Source organism: Spinacia oleracea, chromosome 6 (genome assembly GCF_020520425.1).
Source record: "Spinacia oleracea cultivar Varoflay chromosome 6, BTI_SOV_V1, whole genome shotgun sequence".
In the NCBI taxonomy this organism is placed as follows: Eukaryota; Viridiplantae; Streptophyta; class Magnoliopsida; order Caryophyllales; family Amaranthaceae; genus Spinacia; species Spinacia oleracea.
The window spans coordinates 73,893,780-73,902,646 of record NC_079492.1 but is presented as its reverse complement, the minus strand read 5'-3'; the positions used below and the strand labels follow the sequence as shown (position 1 = coordinate 73,902,646).

Below are 8,867 nucleotides of genomic sequence, written 5' to 3'. Positions count from 1 at the left end.
TTCTTGTAACCTTTAGCAACTAATCTAGCTTTGTGTTTGATTTTTTTTATCCTTAAAACCAATTTGCAACCAATTGGTGTAAACCATTCTTGCAAATCAACAAAATTTTCAATTTTGTCATCAAAACATTGAGTATGTTTTTATGGACTTTAACCAATTAAACATTAAGTCTATATATGGCCTCTAACCATTTTAGGGAATATGGGTTTCGTCATAGCTTTCTTACAAGTCACAAACTCATTAATCTACGTGATAATAGTTCGATTGCAAGTTGTAGGTTTCTTTACTATCTAATAGAAGAATCTCATAGTTTCATTGACCTGAACTCTATGTTTCTTCACTATCTAATAGAAGAATCTCATAGTTTCAGTGACTTGAACTCTATGCCTACTTGGGTATAGAACATCAAACAATAGAATATCAACAGGCACTTTGAGAGTCCTTTGAATATTCTGTTCCCCTTGAAGCACTTGTAAGTCCTCTAAGAGATGTCTATTCTTTAAAGCCACTTCTAAAGTCCTTAAAGAATAAGTTCGGATTTTCTGAAGCACTTCGAAAAGCCTCCGGAATGTCCGTTTATGTTTGTTGTTCGCCTCGAAGACTTTCGAGGTCTATTTTCTCCCACTTGTCATTTTAGAAACGAATCTCCAAAAGGACATTATTTCGAGCAAACAAACATTATGTTCTCAAAAATTCGTGGTAGAAACAATACCTTGTGTCTCATTTGAATAAATCACAATGAAACATATATCTATACTTGGGCCTTAGTTTGTCGAATGACAAACACTAAGCTCCCACTAAGTTTAGCAACTCTCTAGATATATATTATGAAAAGATATTCTGAAATTACTTTTCAATAGCTTTGACGAATTTGGTTTAGTTTGGTGGTAGTTGAGCATTAGAAATTATAGGAAAGTTCTTTATGATTCATCATTGATCGAATCAAGTACTAATTGACTTCGATCATTCCAACTTAGATATGCCATATCTTATGGAGCTAGATCGTGAAATTACAACACACAATCATTGATGATCATATTTTGTCTTAAAGTAATCATCGACATGATCTAACTTAGATCTTTATGATTTCTTGCCAAGTGGATTTTACACTTCTGAATCTTTGAACTAGCTAAACAGATTCAAACTTATATCACATTTGAGTAAATAAACCTATATTCATTCAAATCTATGTGAAATAATAAAGCCATAAAACCTTTCTTTAGCTTTGAACTCTATCGTCTAGGCGTTCTAACAATAGTTCATATCTTTTGTTACTTTCAACAAGTAAGACTAGCTTGTCTTGAATTGATCTAGAAATCAATCAACTTTCAAAAGTCCATCAAAATAGAGCTTATGAATGTTAACTTGTTGATATGGTCTAAGCAATAATGCCAAAGTTTAGTGGAACTCAAATCAAAGGTTTGATTTGAACCTAGTAAAGTTTTTATTGTTAAAGAGTTGTTTGTTTTAATCAAGCATATTGACTCAACCCGTAAATGACCATTTCATTCAAAAAAACAAACAAACATTGTTTTTGTTCTTCTGAATGTGAGTCTTTCTGTGTTTGAAAACAGAACTTTGTGTATGCTGATTGTGGAACAAAATAGCCATTAAGTTCCAGCCTTTGAAAGAACTTAAAACAAACTAGATGACCCTACAACTAATGTAGCATTGCCATGCTTCATTTCCCACTTGTAGGCCATTAGTGTAGCTTAGCTTCCATAGTTTGAGTTATTACTGAAGTAAGAACCTCAAGCGGTATATGATACCAAGGAAGTTTGATTGCTAGGTCACTTCTCTTTAAACATAAACTTATAGGTAGAAACGAAATCGTAAAATTTCTTTCATTTGTTCCTTGTTTTCCTATTTCTTGTACCCTTTCTTATAGTCTTAAGAATTGTATTCTTTAGTGTTGACTTTTATATTTTGTTTAGACATGTCCAATGTCACTCCAATAAGGTTCTTACCATTTTAATTTATGTTGAATATTTTGTTTCAACTAGATGATCTTACCAGAAGCTTCTAAAGTTCTCTAAGCATCGATCTATTCGAATGTCTAGGTACTAGACTCATTCGAGAATTAAATGGACAAAGATGTTAGGTTGTTAACCATTGGTAAAGCTGAGCGTTTAAGCTCAATGCTTTATGATCTCAAAACTATAGTGTATTTTGAATTCACAAGCACCAATTGGTTTGCCATTCGATTTTGATACTCGAAAACAACCATAAAAGTCGCTATAAGAAACGTACATTTTAAATTGCTCATTTTCTCTCATTTCCGTGAATAGTTCTTCGATTCACTACCAATCGAGGAAATTTACTGTTACCTTTCTAAAAGGGTTTACTGCAGTGCAAGATATTTAATTATAAACAATAATTAAAACATACATTGAAGCATGCAAAGTCTAAACATTTATCATGAGTAATAACTTGAAAATTAAAGCATTCATGCAATTTAAACAAGTTATTAGCATTTTATTCGAATTTAATGTTCCGGCAGGTGTGAATAACATGATTCCAAGACCCTAAAACCATTGAAGAATTAAGCACATTATGTATTTTGACTCAATTCTAAAACATTTTAGGTAAGAAAAAGCCTTTTGCTAATAGTCTAGAAACTACTCGTGGTTGATAGGTACGTCTAAGAACTTATTAGGTAAACCTATCGATTTTTCCACGACATAAAAGGACTCCTTACTTATATCGTTGAGTTTCACCAAAACTAACTTGTACTCACAATTATTTGTGTACCTTACCCCTTTAGTATCGATAAGTAACACCTCGCTATGGCGGAAAACTATTACTAAGATCGATGTAAAGGATATCCAAGTAAGTGTTATTTTGGCATGGCACCTTTTAACTCAATTTTTAAGTTTGGAACTTAAGGCTCTTACTATGTTGGTTAGATTTTAAGTGAACTAAAATCCTTAATCATGCAACATAATCAAGCTTGGATCTCATGCATATTTAAGACATATTTAATAGCAATAAATAACTTAAAGCATGTATAAGATAAATGTGATCTAGTATGGCCCGACTTCATCTTGAAGCTTCAACTTCAAAGTCCGTCTTGAAAATGGATTGGAAACTCCGTCTTGAATTTCACCGTGGGAGGCGCCATTTTCGTCAAATAGGATAAGCTATAATTAAACTAATTACAACTATTTGATGGTACGCAGACCATAATTGAATTGAAAAACAAATTTGGTGCTTTAGACCAATTACATTCAAATTAATGGTACGCAGACCATATTTTCTATCCTATTTGGGCCATACTAGTCACTTCATAACCTGCAAAACAGTACATATACAATATATACCATTCATCCATTCATTATCATGAATGGCCCACATAATTGGTTAGTTAAAACACATTGTATGCATCACATAAATATTTGCAACAATTAATTAAGGGCACCAATAATCTACCAATTATTCAGTCCTTATTAATTCTAATCAAGTTGTTTAACCTTAAAGGATTTGTAGACCTAATCAAGAGTTTATGACTAAAATTGCTCCCACTTAAACCAATAAATTCATATGCTTTACTAATTTTAAACATAAAAATGTATTTCTAGTCTAACCGGAAACATACAAATTTAATTAAAATTTAAAGCTCATATAAATTTATAATTGAATCCACTTATTTAATTTATTTCAGTTGAATATAACGAAATTAAATTAATTCAAGGTTTAATTTTAGTAAAATAATTAGTATAAATTAAAATTTATAATAATTATAATAATCAAAATTAAATCCCGAGAAAACAATTTAAATTATTAATTTTAAAATTAATTAAAATTACTCGAACTGAAAATCTCAAATTAAAATTTAAAACGCGACAATCGTAACACGACGAGCACTTGGGCTTGCGCCCAAGCCCCGTCGAGTGCACGACCAATCGTTGGCCTATGGCACATCGCAGCAGCAGCCACGCGCAAACGCAGCAAGCCAAGCCACGCTTGCGCGCAACCTGCTTGCCCGCATGCATCGCAGCAGCTACGGAAGGAGCGCTTGCTCGCTCGCGCGCAAGCAAGCCCTCGAGGCATCGCGTGTTTGTGCGCGGAGCAGCGATAGCTGGGCGACCCAGCTCTCGCCCTCGTGCGCGCGCCTCTCCATGTGCCACGCCATCGCCCTTCGCCCATCCCCCAAAGCACACAGCACACACGCACAGGCTCCCTTGCCTCGTGCGCGCGCCATGCGCTAGGTTGCTCGCTGCATTCGTACCGCACGAGCGACGAGCTCCCTTGCTCGTCGTCGCGTGCCCGCACTATACAACACCCCTTAAGGGTAACACGTAGCTTCCATTGCTTTGTGCTTGCAACATTCATAAGCGTTTTCATAAAAATTTAAAATTTTTAATTCAAAATTAATGGCAAATTAATAAAACATATTAATTTCATAATTTTAGGGCGAAAAATCGAAAATTTATTAATCAATTAATTTCCGATTAACATGGATTCAAATCTACGTCATAAAATTAAAAATTTAACATAAATTAACAATTTTAAAGGTGGATTTTAATCATTAGTGATGAGCGGCATTTATGTCGCTCTAGGCTAGGATTTTATAGAGTTTTATTATGCTTTTTTGTTAGTTTTATATAGTTTTGCTGTTTTTTTATTCCCCTTTTCCATCTTTGTGGTTTTCAGGTGATAATGTTGAAAATGATGGAAAAACAGCTGAGATTTGCTCGAGCAGGTGCCGTGCGATCGCATGGACATTTTGTGCGCTCGCACGGGTCTACAGAGTTGGCTCCAAAAGTCAAGGCAGTGTGTGCGCTCGTGCCTCAAATTCGTGTGTTCGCACAAATCTGGAAAATCGATGCAGGTTCTATGAGCGAAATCGTGCGATCGCACCACAGAGGAGCCCGCTCGCACGGAATTTCGGTGGGCTCGCACTAAATTCCTGTGCGAGCACACAAGGATTTTCTAAGATTTAGCCAAGTTACAACCGTGCGATCGCACGGTTGTTGAGCACGATCGCACGGCACGAAGGAGAAGAATCGTCGCAGGGCCCGTTCGCATTGATGCACAGCACGATCGCACTGATGCGATCGCACCTGGGTCTGCACGTTTGCACGGCTGCGCGGGATTCAGTTTTCGAGTTTAAAACTCTTATTTTTGGGGTTTAGTATAAATAGGATTTTTGATTATTTTCATTTTACGCTTTCATATTTTACATTTCATATTTTTACACTTTCAATTCTAGAGGTTTTGTGATTTTGTTCTTCAATCTAGAGAGAGAAACTCTTCAATTCCAAGCATCAATTCAATAATTTTCTTCAACTCTTCTCTTCTTTATGCAATTGAATTCTTAGTTCTTTAATTCTTTCACTTGCTTAGTTGATAATTGTTTTGCAATTCCTCAATACCTTGAGTTCTTGATTTCAATTTTGCTTGTTACTTTGATTTTCAGTTTTTGATTTGATTGTGCAATTGAATTTCCTATTCTCTACTTATCCTCCTTTAATTTCATGATAGCTTGTTTTGAACTAATGGATAGCTTGATTGTTAGGATGATTAGTGAGTAGTTTTAGGTTAGGGAAAGGAGAGAAACTAGGGGATGAATTAGGGGAAATAGATTATTGATTGTTGGTTGATTCATGTGATTAAATAAGATTTGATGATAGGAAATCCATGCTAGTTGAGTGGTAGTTGCAAATGCTATTCGATTAGATTTCCGTGGAACCATAGGATAGGTTTGGCAAGACATTGTGGACCTATCTTGTGTTGATCAAATGGCGGTACCTATTATATGCTAGTTAGTTTAGTCTAAGATTAGGCGAAAGCTCTTCCGTGGATTAGACGCTTAGCGTTCCCCATCCGAGAGGTGGCGGGTTCGTCTTTAGATGCCGTTTGCCTAATCACCATTTCGTTGCATGATCACCATTGCTAAATAGTTGAATTGATTTCCCCCGGTTTCCCTAGGCTATCCCCGACTCCCTAGAATTTCCCTTTCTTGATTCAATTTTACATAGTTCTTTATTTGTTTTTAGACTCTGAAAAGTGACAATTACAAATCCTTGATCGAACTAGATTGACTTCCAACTCAATAATTCACCGTTTCTGTGGGACGATCCCTTTGCTTACCGCTTGCCGGTAGTTGAAGTGGTTTTATAAATATTGTTGGCATAGGTGGTTTTCTATCAACGACGGAAAACACGCTTATCAAAATGGCGCCGTTGCCGGGGAACGATCGTTGTTATTGAGTTTAGTTGAGACTAGTTCATTAATTGAAAAATACAAAAATATTCCATTCTTGCTTTAGTTTTTCCTTTGCATTGCTCACGGTTTTCTTGAGTGTTTATGCTTGATAGGGGACGTGCTCGTCAAAGGATCCTTCATCCTCTTGACCTTGAATTGGAAAGGACTTTAAGGAGACTTAGGCGTGCTCGTTCTAGCCCGTCAAATCATAATAGGTTTGAGGCTTTGAGTGTTGACACGGAACAAGAAGTGAGTGAGCAAGCTAGTGAGAACATGGCTCTTCCGGTTAAGAACTTGGGAATACCGGGAGCATTTGAGGCTACGTGTGGGATTCAAGCACCAACAACATGTGCTAATAATTTTGAGATCAAGCCCGCCTTGATTAATTTGGTGCAAAGTCATCCCTTTTGTGGGAAAAGCAATGAGTCGCCTCACGAGCATCTCAAGAAGTTTGAACACTATTGTGACACAATAAAACACAACGGTGTGACCTCGGATTATGTGAGATTGACTTTGTTCCACTTCTCTTTGCTTGGGCGTGCTAGTGATTGGCTTGACAAGGAGGTCAAGCCCAACTCACTTCGCACATGGAACGAAGTAACTAGTGCCTTCTTGAACAAGTTCTATTCTCATGGGAAGACGGCGGAGTTTCGCCACAAGATTCAATCATTTGAGCAAGGCCGTGATGAATCGCTTTTCGAGGCTTGGGACCGATTCAAGGAATACCAAAGGGAATGCCCTCATCATGGGATTCCCAAGTGGTTGTTGCTACAAACTTTTTACCTAGGATTGAGTCCAAGCTCGAAAACAAGTTTGGATGCGGGCGCGGGAGGCCCCATCATGAACAAAACGGAAGATCAAATTGAGGAGATAATTGAAGATGTAGTTCAAAACTACCAATCTTGGCACGTAGGTGCAAGAAGTTATGATGGGAAAAGTAGGATTGAGGATGGAAAGGATTCGGTGTACGCCATAGAGCAAGCACGGATGATAGAGAAGCTTAGCTCGAGATTAGAGAAGCTTGAGAATACACCATTTGCGGGAAGTGCAGCAAGCAAGCCACCATCTCCGTCCATAATTCCATCTCATTCGGCCACTCTTCTCAATAAGGGGAAGGGCAAGGTTAGTTCTTATGGCTCGATGCCTCGGGGCACATTCTTTTGTGAAAATTGCCAAGACTATAATCATTCCCCCGATGCATGCCCTTTAGTTCATAACTTGTCATTTGTGGATTATGGCCCTTCGTATGAAGGAGATTTTGATGTAGAGTATGCTAATGCCATCAATGAGAGGTCTAGGAATGATAACCCTAACAATCCTAATTTTGCTAGGCAACCTAGAGGGCCCTCCATGTATGGTCCCCACCAAGGCTATGGCCAAGGAAGTGGGTATGATAACCAAGGACGAGGAGGCTATAGAGCACAAGGCTATCAAAGCCAAGCGCCCTACGGTCAACCTCAAGGTTTTGGCAATCAAGGCCAATACAACCAAGGGGGTTATAATCCCAACCATCAAGGTGGAGGGGGTTATAATTACTCTTATGGGAAATTTAGGGGTGCCTCAAGTGGGGGTTATCCTTTGAACTCGGGAGTTCCTTATGGTGCATCTCATTTGCCACCTCCCGGATTCAATGGACCGAGGACCTTTGGCAACCAATATCAATCCAACCCAAGTGGTTATGGCGTTGCACCTCCACCACTCCCGCCTCTCAAGTCGAATCTTGAGGCTCTCATGGAGTCGTTTGTGGGGGCGCAAGTCAAGAAGAACATTGAGTTTGAGGATGGATTCAAACAATCCAACACTCAATTGAAGGTGATTGAAAACCAATTAGCTCAACTTTCTAGTACCGTTAGGGAACATCATGCGCTTACCATTCTTCCACCCAAAAGTCATACTCTAAGGCAAATGAATGCTATAGTGACAAGGAGTGGAAAAATCCTTGATGACGTTCCTAGAGCTAATAAGGTTTCTAAACCCAATGGGGAAGATCAAGAGGGAGTCATTGAGTCGAGTGACAATGATGTGGTAGAAGAGGAGCCTCTCATTAATGATGAAAGTGATCCTATCACCCCCAAAGTGGCAACTCTTCTACCTCTCCCCACTCCTAAACTTCCCTATCCCCAAAGATTCATAAGACACAAGTTGGATGTGCAATTCGCAAAATTTCTAGAGGTCCTTCGGAAATTGCATATCACTCTCCCCTTTACGGATGCGTTAAAACAAATGCCTACCTACTCACGATTCCTTAAGGAAATCTTGAGTGGGAAGCGAAATTGTGACGTAAAGGAGATGGTGAATCTCACCGAAAATTGTAGTGCTATTATTCTTAACAAAATGCCACCCATACTCAAAGACCCGGGTAGTTTTACTATCCCTTGTGCTATCAAGGAGCTAGAAATAAGCAATGCCTTGTGTGATTTGGGGGCTAGTGTTAGTCTAATGCCCTATTCGGTATTCTCCAAGCTTGATGTTGGTGATCTTGTCCCAACCAACATTACATTGCAACTTGCCGATCGTTCGGTCAAATATCCTATCGGCAAGATTGATGATGTACCTTCTAGAGTTGGTAGACTTGTGATCCCCGTTGATTTCGTGGTCCTAGACATTGATGAGGACGTGCATGTCCCTATTATTCTAGGCCGCCCATTCTTAGCCACGGC

At 38.3% G+C, this 8,867-nt stretch overlaps 1 pseudogene; it reads right to left on the bottom strand.

Annotated features, from left to right (window-relative positions):
- Positions 1-6,858: 6,858 nt before the first annotated feature.
- LOC130464649 (uncharacterized) lies at positions 6,859-6,959 on the bottom strand (annotated as a pseudogene).
- Between the last annotated feature and the right edge of the window lie 1,908 nt (positions 6,960-8,867).